Consider the following 13,711-nt stretch of genomic DNA (forward strand, 5'->3'; position numbering starts at 1 on the left):
TATAGGATTGCAATAGGTAGTAGGGGAACATTTAAGGACAGAGTAGTCCCCCAAAACTACCGAATGAATGAATGAATGAATGAACGAATGGTAGAACATGAACAAAAAACAAAGACCGCAGATCCGGTTCATGGAAGAGTGAAGGGAGTCCTTCACTGTCACCTTTGGTGGGTGTTAACGTGCAGAGGTATGTTGGTCAGCACAGAGAGGGGTCCATATGAGCAAGGCCTTAAAAACTGGTAATGAGTTTGGGTTGAAGTAGTGGAATTAAGGAGCAGAGGGGAAAGATGATAAAAACAGTGCTAAGGTCAAGTCAGGGATGGTCAGGAATCGTGTTGTAGGAGGAAGCAGGAGCCCACAGAAGTCTGCCAGAGTCTGATGCTTGGCAAGTCAGGCAGGGCTGGGGGATGGGTAGCAAGACTCAGGTAGGGACAGCAGGGAACACGGGACCTACCCTATGGCCCAGCCAGATCTTCAGATAAGGAAGTGAGAGAGGAGTTGAGCTGAAGGTTGACTCATAATGACTACAAAATTAGTAGTAATTCGAAGAGAGCAAAGAGAGGGCCGAAGAGCAGGGGAAGGTGAGCTGAGTTATGTGTTTGTTGGTTTTGAGCCAGCGATGAGATACACAAGTGGAAATACCCCATGGGCAGTTAGAAGTTCAAAGTTAGAATCCGACACAAGGGTAGAGAGGGACAGAGATTTGGAAGTCATTATTAGGGAGACAATGAACAAAACAATACGATAGATGAGGCCTCTGAGGGATCAAAACAAATAGAAAGAAACTAGAATACCGACGACCAAGTCTAAGGCAACGTATAAATTAAAAATATGAAAATATTCCAGGAATGCTTAGTATGAACACGTGAACCTAAAAAAGGTCAGTTGTCCTTACTAGGGCTGCATTAGGACTTTTGCGGTCCCTGGAAATGCTGCGGGCCCCTTCCTCCATTAAAAACGATGTCCTACAACTGCACTGGTATAAAGACAAATATAACGTAGACTGAATTAATGTATATTCGCTATTGTTATCCTATTTTCTCCCTTCTGATTTTAAAAGAAATTTAAATGAAAACATTTTCACGGGTCCCTAAAAGTATGGGTCTTGCTATGCCTAATGGTGTGAATAATCCAAAATCATGGGTAATTAAAAAAAAAACAACAACAACTCATCTACAGTTGACTTCAGAGAGAGAGAGAGAGAGACCGAGTGTGTGTGTGTAAGGGGACGTCTGCCTCTTTTTTTTTTTTTTTAATATTATAAGTTAATATTTTAAGTAACTTTGATCCTCACAGGTATAACCTTTGTTCAGTTGAAGTGGCCCTGAATTGAGATGTGTGGCAGAAGGGATTCGGGGTGAGACTGAACCAACAGTTATTATTCTTTACTGTGTAGAAGACAGGAATTTTACTTTTATTTATTTATTTTTATTTCTAAGATTTTATTGTTACATAATCACTACACCTAACACAGGGTTTGAACCCACAACCCTGAGATCAAGAATCACATATTCCCCCGACTGAGCCAGCCAGGTGCCTCAGGAATTTGATTTTTAAAATGCATATTCTTGGGGCGCCTGGATGGCTCAGTCGGTTAAGCCTCTGACTTCGGCTCAGGTCACGATCTCGCGGTTTATGGGTTCGAGCCCCGCGTCAGACTCTGTACTGACAGCTCAGAGTCTGGAGCCTGCTTCAGATTCTGTGTCTCGCTCTCTCTCTGCCCCTCCCCTGCTCTCACTCTGTCTCTCTCTATCTCTCAGAAAGTAAAAAAAAAAAAAAAAAAGTTTTAAGTTTAAAAAAAGTTTTTTTTTTTTAATGCATATTCTTGGGTTCTACCTCTCAGAGAATAGCATTCCCTTGTTAAAATGCATCTTATACAGCCCAAGAAGGGGTTGTTTTCAGAATAACTGTGCGTGGTTTTGATGTTTTAGGGGCTTAATTCCTACATCTGTTTCCTGAATAAAGGGGAATTAACAATGGACCCCCACAAAAATTGGAAACCTGGAACAGATGGTATTTAGCCAGGAAGAATTTCGGGTCTCAAATGAAGAACCGGATGGACGTTGAGTCAGACGACCTTACAGGGTTTAGGTTTACTTCATTGAGCGGAGATTCTAGGAAGGGCAGGAAGGGCCCAAATACCCAGAAAACAATAGGGGACGGAGACTGAAGACGGACCTTCAACACTGAAGTTCAGGGCAGCGCCACAGACATTCACTGAGCACCTACTGTGTGCCGAGTCCCAAAACCTTTTAGCCTGGAGTAAAGCAGGGGGAGGTAGAACACATACACAGGAACTTCTGGAGTTCTTAACCTTCTTTGCGTTCAGGAGGCACGGGATATTACTTTAAGAGCCACAGTGAGGAAAAGAATTCAAGAAGTGATCGCAGAAGTGGCAGATGACTCAGAAGGGATTAGAGAGATAAGAGTCTCTTGGAGATGGTCAAAATGAGGTCATTGGCAGCTTTGGTGATAATCCTTCTATCAACCTCTGCGGTAAGTACGTTTTTTATCCCCATTTCACAGATAAGGAGATTGAGGTACAGAAAGGTTAAGGGCCTCGCCTAGGCTCACACAGCTGGTCAAAGTGGAAGAACTGGAATAGAAACCCTGGCTCTCTGCCTCCAGGCCCCGCGTTCTTAACCGCTGGGTCACTTACCCAAACTGACCCACTCTGGATGTAGTAAATCTCGCCTTTACAGCTGACCTTTGAACAATGTGGGTTTGAACTGCGAGTGTCCGCTTACATGCGGATTGTTTTCCAGTAGACACAGGGCAGTGCTGTAAGTGTATTTTCTCTTATGATTTTCTTAGTAACGTTTTCTTTTCTCTGGTTTGCTCTATTGTAAGAAGATAGTATAGAACACCCAAAACATACAAAATGCATGTGAATGGACACGTGCATGTCAACGGTAAGACTTCTGGCCAACAGCGGGCTATCAGTAGTTACGTTTTCAGGGAGTCAAAAGTTGTGTGTGGATTTTAGACTTCGAGGAGGGGGGGGTCGGCGCCCCTCACCCCTGCATTGTTTAAGGGTCAGCTGTATCTCAACCTGCAGAGGAAGTGAAGCGCAGAAAAAGGGATTTGCCTGTGTTTACACAGCAATGTGACAGCAGAGACAGGAGTGGTGCCCTGTCCTGGAGCCTGAGTTACCCTCCCAGGATGGAAACCTCAGAGTGAATGCCGACAGGGATTTGGAGCTTCAAGGGGAAGCTGGGCCTCTGTTAAAAAGAACAAACATTTAGCTAGCCCCCAGTCCATAATCTATCTCTGCATTTCTGGTGCCCTCCAGAGAGAAAAGCTTTACTTGAGAAGAAGGGGCTTTGTTTTCTCTCTCTGAACATCTAGAAAATTCTAGGGCTTCAACACCATTTCCCCATTAGGCCCACATAGTCTTAGGTACACATTCTCCATCCCCCTTGACCAGATGGATGGAAAGCTTACCCTGAACCTGACATTATTAAAGTATTTTAGTAGTATATAATAATTACATAACAATATAGTAACATATATGCACCTACGTGCGCCCAGACACACATCTTGGTTTTTGCTCTGAGTTCTTAAGAGGGTAAATACAATCTAAGCATAAAGGGCTATAATTTGCTTCTTCTTCTATCAAAAGTTAATGACATTGCTTTATCAGTAGAGAGCGTGTGTAACGGACCCACTGGCCTTTCTCTTTCCAGTAATGGAATCCGAACATGCCTTGGAAATGTGTCTACATGGACAATGGGGAAACTGGAAGGACAATTGTCATAATGATTGGGTAATGAAGTTAGGCCCCGATTTTTGTGACTACAGTAATTGCTGCCTCTACTGTTGCCACGCTTAAGGAAAATGGCGGCAGAATGGCCATTAGAGAAGTTGAAAGGGAGACAGTATCATCTGTTGAGGAAAAGTAGTGTCAGCCATGACTATATTACGGATGCCATAGCTGAGGACAGAAAGAAGTGTGTCTGCCTGCCTGTTCCAGTACATTCTGCGTGTATCTTTAAAAAGTATATGGTGGTTATGTTTTTAAAAACCTAATAGTACTCAAGTATTCTAGAGGAACTTACTATTTTTTTTATAGCCCTGTGGTAAATTATGAACTTTATGAAGTGTTTTTTTCTATAATTCTGAATAATCAACTCCATTTTATGTGTTTTCTAAGGGATGCGGCATCCCATGTAGAGTGTTGTTAAAGCTCAGTAACAGATACAAATGGGTATTAGTACTAAGAGAGGATTAGTATGGAGAATTAACGTGGAAAAATGAAAAATTCCTTTCCAGTATCTTGGAAATGACATCGGGCAGGGAGGGACTGATATAAAACCTCAAGGCCGTGCCGTTGTCTGGAGAAGCCATCTTGGCATGGCGTCCTGTCCTGAGACTCCGACTGCCCAGTTTTGCTCCTTGAGCAGTCTATGCTCTGAGTTCATGTGGGGTTAGGAAGGGAATTTACCGTAGTCATTTTCCCTCCCGACCTATTATAAAACCAACGGACTGCAGTGATTTGCAAACTTTGTTTTCTTTCAGGACAACACAGCGAGTGGCCATCTCAAGTGCTCCATTGGGGCGGGGGCTGGGGGAGCAGGCCCAGCGTCCTGGCCTTGGAGGTAGGAGGGGGTGCGACGCTGCTCTTGTGCGGGCACCATCCCAAGGGGCGCCTGAGGATGCAGCACTGGCTGGGAGCCAGGTAAATTGGAGGCAGTCCTAGAAGTAAGAACATCCATCATGCTTAGTAAGATCTTAGGTTGTAACGGCTGCCTTGAGCCTCCAGACATTTTTTATAAAGCTCTCGGTCATGAAGCACTCTTTCCGTCTCTGTTGCCATATGTTTTTCCAGCTGGACCTCCACCAGTCTTCCGCTCTCCAGAAAGTTCTCATTCATTCAGCCCAAGGGTATCTCATCGGCTTTTCTGAGGACCTGCTGGAAATTTCAGCAGGAGTCTTGGCCACATGGAAAATCCAGCTCCCTGAGCCTGGAGATGAAGGTCTCAGACTGGGATGCTGCGCTTTTCTTATTCAGTTTAAAAGTGGAGAAATGTAAATGTACATGTTTAAATATGTGAAACTGCATAAGGGAAAAAAAAAAAAAACTTATTAGCATGCATTTGCTGTGATTCAGACTTCCTCACCAAATCCAGCAGCAGGGAAATTCAAGAACGGGTTTTTGTCCACAGACTGGGATCCGCCCACTTACTTAACTCTGAGGAGCCAGTGGCCTCGAACCTCGTTTCCCATCGTTCATCTTCTATTCACCTGGGGCACCCGGGATGTTTTAGCTTTTCCAGATGCTGTTTTTCAGATTAGTTGACACAGTGGTTGGAGTCAACTCTGTGACACACTTTGGAGTCCTTGCTTAGGGGCCAAGACTTAACGCTTTCAAATTCTAGCCAACTCTCTGTGATTCAGACGTGGTTCCTGCCCTGTTGGTCATTTTTCCTTTGGGTGAATTTAGAAACCAGTTCTTCATCCTCAAAAGCCTAGCTGAGAAGGAAGTTGTTCACACCTTTTCTGTGGCAAACTCTCCTTGGAAAATCCTCATGAGGAATTGGGCTGTCCCTATAAAGCTTTGGCTTGATTGACGTATTTGTATTTGATTTACAATCAAAGCGGAGTCCACCGCCAGATTTTAATCGTGCCCCTATTACTTACGCGGTAAGTCATTGACTACACCCTTCCCCCTTCCTCCCAACTCCTGACTCATTGCCCCTCTCCACACTGCTGGTTTTCCCGTGGTCCTCCCACCCCCACCCCGTTTGCTGCTGCGTATGGCCAAATCTGTTCTCGTCACCTTCACACTATGAAATCTGAGGGGGAAAAAATAATGCCTGTGATGATCTGAACTATCCTTGGAGCAATTCAAATTAGCAGTATAAAATCCAAAATTTTGACAGGTATTCGTTTGGGTGGACCAATTAGATTCCAGGATAGCTGTATTTTTAAAAGTAGGCAACAGAAAGCAAGATTATGGGCAAATCACACCAATTTTCACTTTCTTTCTAGTTTGTTGGCTTCACTAAACGCTTAAGCGAGAACATAATTTCAATATTTCTAAACTGATGGTGTAACTGCTCTGAACGTTGGCGGTATACCTCCCAACAGTCACGATAATACAAGCGGCATATATGTGGTAGGTTACCCATTAAACGAGTGTGACAGATCGTATTTCTGGTTAATTGTTAGTTCCTTATGACCTTGGACTTTGCCTGTGTGTTTAATAACACCATCTGCTGTATAGGGTAGCAATACGACCTTTTTTACATGAGGATTACTGTTCTTACTTCGTAAACAGCGCTCAATCGGAGGTGATGACACTCTACCATAGAATTATTTAAATTATACTACCTATGGAAAGCCTGAAGAAAGAAAGTGATTTTCTTCCCTAGGCCGGCTTTATTGGTTCCACCTAAAATATCGTAATTTATATACCATAATAAAAGCATAAAAATGATTTACAGGTTGTATTCTTGGTCTGTAAGACGAAGTGTTTTAAGAGACCTCTGACTGTTGGGCCTGTCCTGTTTGGCTTTTTCCAGACTAGTTTCTCATCGTGTATAAATCTCTGGGAAATTTCCCAATAAAGCAGACAATTAAAAAATAACTCCCACAAAGTGAAATGAGATGAGACTTTTTTTTTTGTTTTGTTTTTAATCACCACTCAAGATTGCACCTCTACGTCTCTCTTTTGGGGCATATTGAGAATCCTGCTGGTGTTCGAGAAATATGAAAACATTTACTGACAGGTCTCGTGTAATAAGGCGAATGTTGACGGGGTTTTAAGTGGGCTACGTTTGTTTGAGACCCACAGATAGATGCGCCTGTGAAATGAATCCGTGGGGGCTGGTGAGGCAGGGAGGAGGATTTCCTTTTAATTTCACCAGGTTCGTGCTGTATAGTGTGCTAAGGCAGTGCAATTCTCCGACCGGCGGATCCTAACTTCCTAAAAACAGGGGCTCTATGGAGTGGGAGAACCGGTTTGCACCTAACTGATACCTCCTGCATGGGGGAAAGCGGCACCTTTCTGAGTCAGGAGAAAGAAACTCCATTCACCAGCTCATTCGTTTATTTGTCCCCCTAACCCGTTCCCAGCCTTGATGCCAAAAGGAGCCGAGGTGAATGGAAATGGCTACTTAATCTTACTAGCGAAATGACAGCTCCTTAAAGGTGGAAACTTTTTGGCCGCAACTGTGATTTTTCATTCTGTAACATGGTGACACTATTAAGTAGAAAGGAGCACTGGAAAATAAAGCATTCTAGGTCAGGGGTACACAATTTCGAACTAACTTTTGTTATGGACTGTGACAAGGCTCATAGAATTGACCATTGTACATCCAGTGCTCACACACGCCTAACTTCGTGCTAAAATGCGGACACTTCACAGAATATGGGTTATCGTTTGTTTTGTTTGTTTTGTTTTAATTACTGGGAACCGGAAAGGTTGGCCTGAACACCCACCGCACGAAAATAATCAAGAGGTCGTCTACCAACAGAAAACAACTTCAAAAGTCTGGAATGTTGAATTCTGAGCCTAAACCACTTGTCAGCATCCCAAAAAGGCATGTCCTGACATGTTTTCAGTAAAAGAGGGCTTCAACATTCCAGGCTTTTAAAAGAATGTCTCCTGTTACAGCTAAAAGGGGCCGTTTATCTTTTTCCACACTCTGAATTCATGGAATCTGGAGGTCTCGTTTGGGACGCTCATTTTAAAATACGTCGAGTAATTTCTACATGAGAAATAAAGAATATGGCTCCTTTTTATTTTTGTTTGTTTGTTTGTTTTGAGAAAGAGAGCAAACAAGCCAGGGAGGGGCAGAGAGAGAGAGAGGGAGAGAGAAATTCCAAGCAGGGTCTGCACTGTCAGTGCACAGCCCGATGTGGGTCTCAAACTCACGAACCATGAGATCATGGCCTGAGCCGAAACTAAGAGTTGGACACTCAACCAACGGAGCCACCCAGGCACCCCAAGAATATGGCTCCTTTTTGGTTGTAGAAAAGTAGTTGACATGAAACTTTTACATATAAGTGCTTCCCACCAACACCATCTTTGAAATACATAGAATTTAAGAAACTTCATTAGGTTTTTTCATAATCAGACCCAAATAGGTGAAAACCATATGGAAGGTTATGAGTAGTTAACGATAGTTTGACGTTAGTGAACAAATTTCAAAATATCAGGATTCCTAGAACTTAAGTCTTCTAACATCCTTTATAAATTCAGTATATAGCCAGCAAAGAAGCCACATAGCTATTAAGCAGGGGAATCATGGGTGAGAATACAAAAAAACCTCAAAACAAGTTTCCACATCCTGCTGATCTATTCAGCCAAATGCCTGTCAGTGTATGGAACAGTTTTTTGTTTTTCTCAACTGAGGTCCTCTCGAGTAATCTAAAGGGTCTGTCAATAGTATATTGAATCTTTGCCCATTTTATATGAAGTATATACACAATCTTTGCCCAAATATGTATATAACCTTTGCTGTTTTATACATTTATATACACAATAAGGTGGTCTCTTGTGGAGAGAAATATTTTCCGTTAAGTCTCGAGAGACTTTAATTGGGCACATTAACGCTGATACAGATGCTTTTGCCCTGGCTAACTTAAACTAAGTACAGACCATGGCTTAGCCACTCCTGGCCTGGGATCTGAGCCCAAACCAAGCAGGCATAATGTTCTCAGATGATGTGATGATCTGGGAGCCACTTAACCTAGCAACTTTATTTGGATGGCACAATGCCCCAAAATAATGGGCAGACACTCACTGGTCATTTTTCTGCGTTGTTTTGTGATGGCACGCGTGTCAGAAGATGTTGGGCTTGGGTTTGTCCAAATCTCCCGTAGTCCCATTAAATCATCCACCATACGAAGGGTCGGAGTAGAAATGGTGGCAAGGTCAGCGCCTCCTCTCCCACCAGAGAAAAACCCAGGCCCGGGGGTATCCAAGTGACCTGCATCAGGTGACCTGCCAGGTGGATGAGGGGAACCCCATGGTTCCTCAGCTATTTCCCGTGCCGGCGTTTACATGTATGTAAAAAAAGAACCTGGGAAGAAAACAGAAATAAGAGGTAGCCCACCAGTGGGCTAAAGAAAGAACTGCAGTTTGGGAAACCTGAATGCTGGCCGTTGAAAACAGCAGCACCTTTTCCTCGAAGGCCAAGGCTTCATGGTCTTGGGCCCCCCACTTGACCAAACTCGTAAAGTGAATCGACACGGATGTGTCAGTCATGGTGACGGATAACGAATTGATCTGTTAATGCAGACGTAGGTGGGTGGGTAGGTAGGTAGGACGTAGCATAACAGCAGTCTGAAAAATGTTTAAAATCTCGCTGTCTCTGAAATGCTGAGAGATAACAGCCCCTAGGAAGTTCACGTGCGTGTCGTTCCCAGGCATGTTTCGGACCAGTTTCCTCACTCAGGAATTTGCTTGAAGGGCTGAGAAGGCTTGCCAACGAGTCCATCAGAGTTCATCTGTTTTTGCATTTTAGCCGTCTGTGACAAGCTTTTTAGTAAACACACTATATTTAGGCCGTCACATAGGAACTCTCTGTCTCTATTTCTGTCCACCAGTGGTCTTTTGTTAGGGCACACACTCAGGGGGTCTGGTCCCCTGAGCTTCTTCCCTGTATCCGCTCAGTTCTGAGTGTGAATCTTAATGGTCTCAGGTTTTGCACTCCCCTTGGCAAAGAGGTATCGCCATGTGGGTGCAGGGGCGGAAGTGTTAATGCATACACACATTTACTCTAATTAATAAATTACAGTCCTCGACGAGTCTTTTTTCTTCCTCTCTTCCTTCTGCAGGGAGCTCTCGGTGTCTCCTTTGTACGTAAAACTGATCACACACACACACACACACACACACACACACACACGGGAGAAATAGTTTTGCTGTTATTTAGCTCTTTGGGTACCAATGGAATATCACCTATACACATAAAATAATTGTTTTAAATAACACTACTTTTTGTGTGTTTTGTTTTCTGTTCTATCTGTTGTGGAGAAGCTGTTGGGTTGGCCCTTAGTTCTTCTTCCAGAGGAATTGTTCTATACATAGGTGTAATTCAGTGTGTTCTGTGGAGGGGGTACGTTTGAGATCTTTCTAAATGGCCATCTTGGACTGGAACTCCTTCTTTTTATTTGTTTGCTTGTTTCTAAACACGTTAGGCTAGAGCGAGTAAACCACTAGGACAGATTATTGCAACCTCATTGGTAAAGGCCAAATTTTCCTGCTGATTGGCATTCTTTTATAAAATACATTTCCACCTTATCAAGAGAAAGTCAGTCTAGTTCATATTGGCTGACTTCTTTTTTCCTAAGGGTTTTTAAAAAAATGATTATTTATTTGTTGTTTAATTTTGAGAGAGAGAAAGATAACATGAGCAGGGGAAGGGGCAGAGAAAGAAAGAGAGGGAGAGAGAATCCCAAACAGGCTCCACACTGACAGTGCGGGGCTCGATCCCATGAACTTCGAGATCATGACCGAGCTGAAATCAAGAGTTGGATGCTCAACTGACTGAGCCACCCAGGTGCCCCTGGCTAACCTCGTTTTCATAAGAAATACAAACAATGACACTGAGGGCTTATTTAAATAAGTTATGATCATTTTGATTCCTCTAGCTCGTTCATAATCATGAAATTCTAGGAAATATCTGACCTCATGTTTTTTTCTTTTCAGTGCCCCATAGCCCATTGTATTTGTCTGAGTGCAAAGTAGTCAGGATTGGAATCCTACAATAGGAATTACATGATTTCATGAGATTTTCCTTTGCTTTGTAAGGAAACAGGTCATAAAGAGTTGGAAGTACAGTATTCCAGTTTGGTGACTGCCCAAATCATATCCTCACCCAACTAAATTCCAAAATGGAAGTGTTTATTTTTTTAATATTTATTTATTTAAAACATTTTTTTTAAATGTTTACTCTTGAGAGAGAGAGAAGGATAACACGTGTGGGGGAGGAGCAGAGAGAGGGAGACACAGAATCCGAAGCAGGCTCCAGGCTCTGAGCCATCAGCACAGAGCCTGATGCGGGGCTCGAACCCACGAACCCACAAACTGCAAGATCAAGACCTGAGCCGAAGTCGGACGCTTAACCAACTGAGCCTCCCAGGCGCCCCTTTTTAACGTTTGTTTATTTATTTTGAGAGAGAGGGCAGGGTGGAGAGAGAGAGAGAGCACACACGTGGGGAAGGCACAGAGAGAGAGGGAGAACGAGAATCCCAAGCAGGTTGCACACTGTCACTGCAGAGCCCTGCTGGGCACCGTCTCATGAACCGTGAGATCACGACTTGAGTGGAAATCAAGAATAAGACACTTAACCGACTGAGCCAGCAGGCACCCCTGGGATGGAAGTCTTTTATCCTACCGCCAACATCAATTTTTATCTGAAGTTTGTAAAGACCAGCACAAAATAGTTTGCCATTTAAGGAGTCCCCTACCAGGCACAGTGTGGTGGCAACTGTCTCTCATCTCTATCATCTCCCTCTATCTGTTGTGACTGTTTGCTTTTCTTTGGATGGCACGTCTTGTGAACTGCAAGTACTTTTTTCCTATAAACATAGAGATTGGCAAATCTTAACATTCTTTTTGTCAACACTCACAAACGTTAACACTCTTTTGCTAGGTTTCTACACTGTGCTTGCATGATTTTTTAACATTCAAAATGCAAACAGAATCTTCTAGACTATACCATTAGACAATAGGACTCATATCTGGATTTCAGTTCTGATGCTTAACTTTAAAGTTACTGTAGGCAAATCACTTAATCTTTCAATACCTTAGGTTTTCGTTTCTGAAGAAGGATGACAAGATCATAGAATTTATGCTTGAAACAATCTTTTTTGAATGTCCATATGAAAGGCATAATAAATACTAGGCGATCATATTATTCTTAACCTTTTAGAATTGTAACATCTTCCATTTTTGCGGTCCCCTGACTACCTAAAGTGTACTCAGGAGAGTTACATTTTAAAGAAGTAAGCTAATGAAAGAAAATTTACCACCTTAATATTTTCAAACATTATCCTCGAAGTATATTCACTATTTTGTCAGCATCTTCCTAGTGCTGTCTTTTAAAGGATTTTGGTGAGTGTCTCGAATATCCGTTAAACCCGCATTCAGACATTTTTCCAGAAAAGTACATTTCATCATGCTCTTTCCAAAAAGTCAATAGGAGGGTTCTGGCATCCAATGGCTGTTGAATTCCCTCCAGTTCTCCTACAAATTTCCTTGCAGACTGAGAGAGTGTGTGACCTCAATCTCTCCTTTGTCTGTATTTTTCACTTAGCTCTTTAAATTCTGACACAGGAAGTACTTAGCCTCCATCCAAGACCCCAATTTTTACTCTAAATGGGGACCCGTACCTGTGTTTACACACAGGCTGGTGACTAACAGCTGCTGATTCTTAGACCCTCCACAGACAGTTTACCTCCTCCACATGCAAAAGTCTCTTTAATATCTGAATGCTTTCTGTGCACAGGGGAGGTAGGCTACGGGGAGAGGTCAAACAGAGGGAAAGTATTTCTAAAAAAGTAGATTTGCAATTGAAAAACCAGCAGCACTGTCTCCTAAAACGCTATTACTTAGAAAAAAGGCTCTCCTGTTACAGAAGGTTCCTGTATGTCATGACTCTCTGTATGTAGTAGGCACAGACGTATTCCCATAAACAAGTATGTTCAAATGCCTACGTATAATTTTTTTAAAGTAGATCAGCCCTGAATAGCACATGTGCCCTTTCAGTCTGAACGGTGGTTTTGCATAAGGAGCTGAGGATGTTATCCACAAAAAATCCACATGACACGCGGCTGCATTTTTTTTTTTTTTTCTCCTTCAAATATGCCAGGGTCAGAGTTTAAGAAGCTCTAGTATGGTTGCAACATCACGCTATTAATAGAAACTGCACTCTAAAGAATGAAGGCTGTGATTCCACATGTGGATATAGGGTGAAGTGCATGAACTCAGCAGTCTCTAGGAATATCACCTCTTGGGCAGTGCTCCCTCCCCGTGCAACCCTCCCCCAGCTGTGTGTCCTCAGGCCAGAGTGCCCTCAGGGTCTTTTCTGGAAGGAACTTTTTTTTTTTTTTTTTTTTTACACTGCCCTGTGGGGTGTCAGTACAGGGCCCTGCTGTGTTAACAAGAGCATCACCTCAACTGGGGTAAGCTCCGGGGACCAGATTCAGATTTTAGATGTTTAATGCCCACATGGCGGAAGCCCATGGAAATCTCTGTGCGGGGAGGTCAGATTTGTTCTACCCGCTGAGCCATTGCTTAGAACTGCTCCCTCTGGCTTACCTTCCGATCGCTTCCCTTATCCCTGCTCTTTTTGGATGGTATCCTACAGAACGGCTTTCCTTTTGCTCCTAGACTGTGATTTTTATTTAAAAAAGAAAAAAAAAAAAGGGCCTTAGAAATTAGAGCTGGAAAGGACCGTTGCCTCATCTAATCTCGGCAGAAGTGTTCCCCGTGGAATATTTCCTTTAGTTCTTAAGACAAATGGCAGCATTTCGGCGATCTGGTGAAAAGCCAGCCTCAACCCACGGCCCCACCAACACCTGGTGCGGCGTCCACCTATGAACGAGTAGGAGGGCCCTGCAGCCAACCTGGTAACCTTGACTCTGAAAGGCAAAGATTATCATAATGCTCTTCTGAGAGGACCAGCAGCCTTAAGCAAGAGGGCAGAGTCTACGTGACTAAAACATACCAACTTCCTCTTTCATAAGTCATCACATG

Source organism: Leopardus geoffroyi, chromosome D2 (genome assembly GCF_018350155.1).
Source record: "Leopardus geoffroyi isolate Oge1 chromosome D2, O.geoffroyi_Oge1_pat1.0, whole genome shotgun sequence".
In the NCBI taxonomy this organism is placed as follows: Eukaryota; Metazoa; Chordata; class Mammalia; order Carnivora; family Felidae; genus Leopardus; species Leopardus geoffroyi.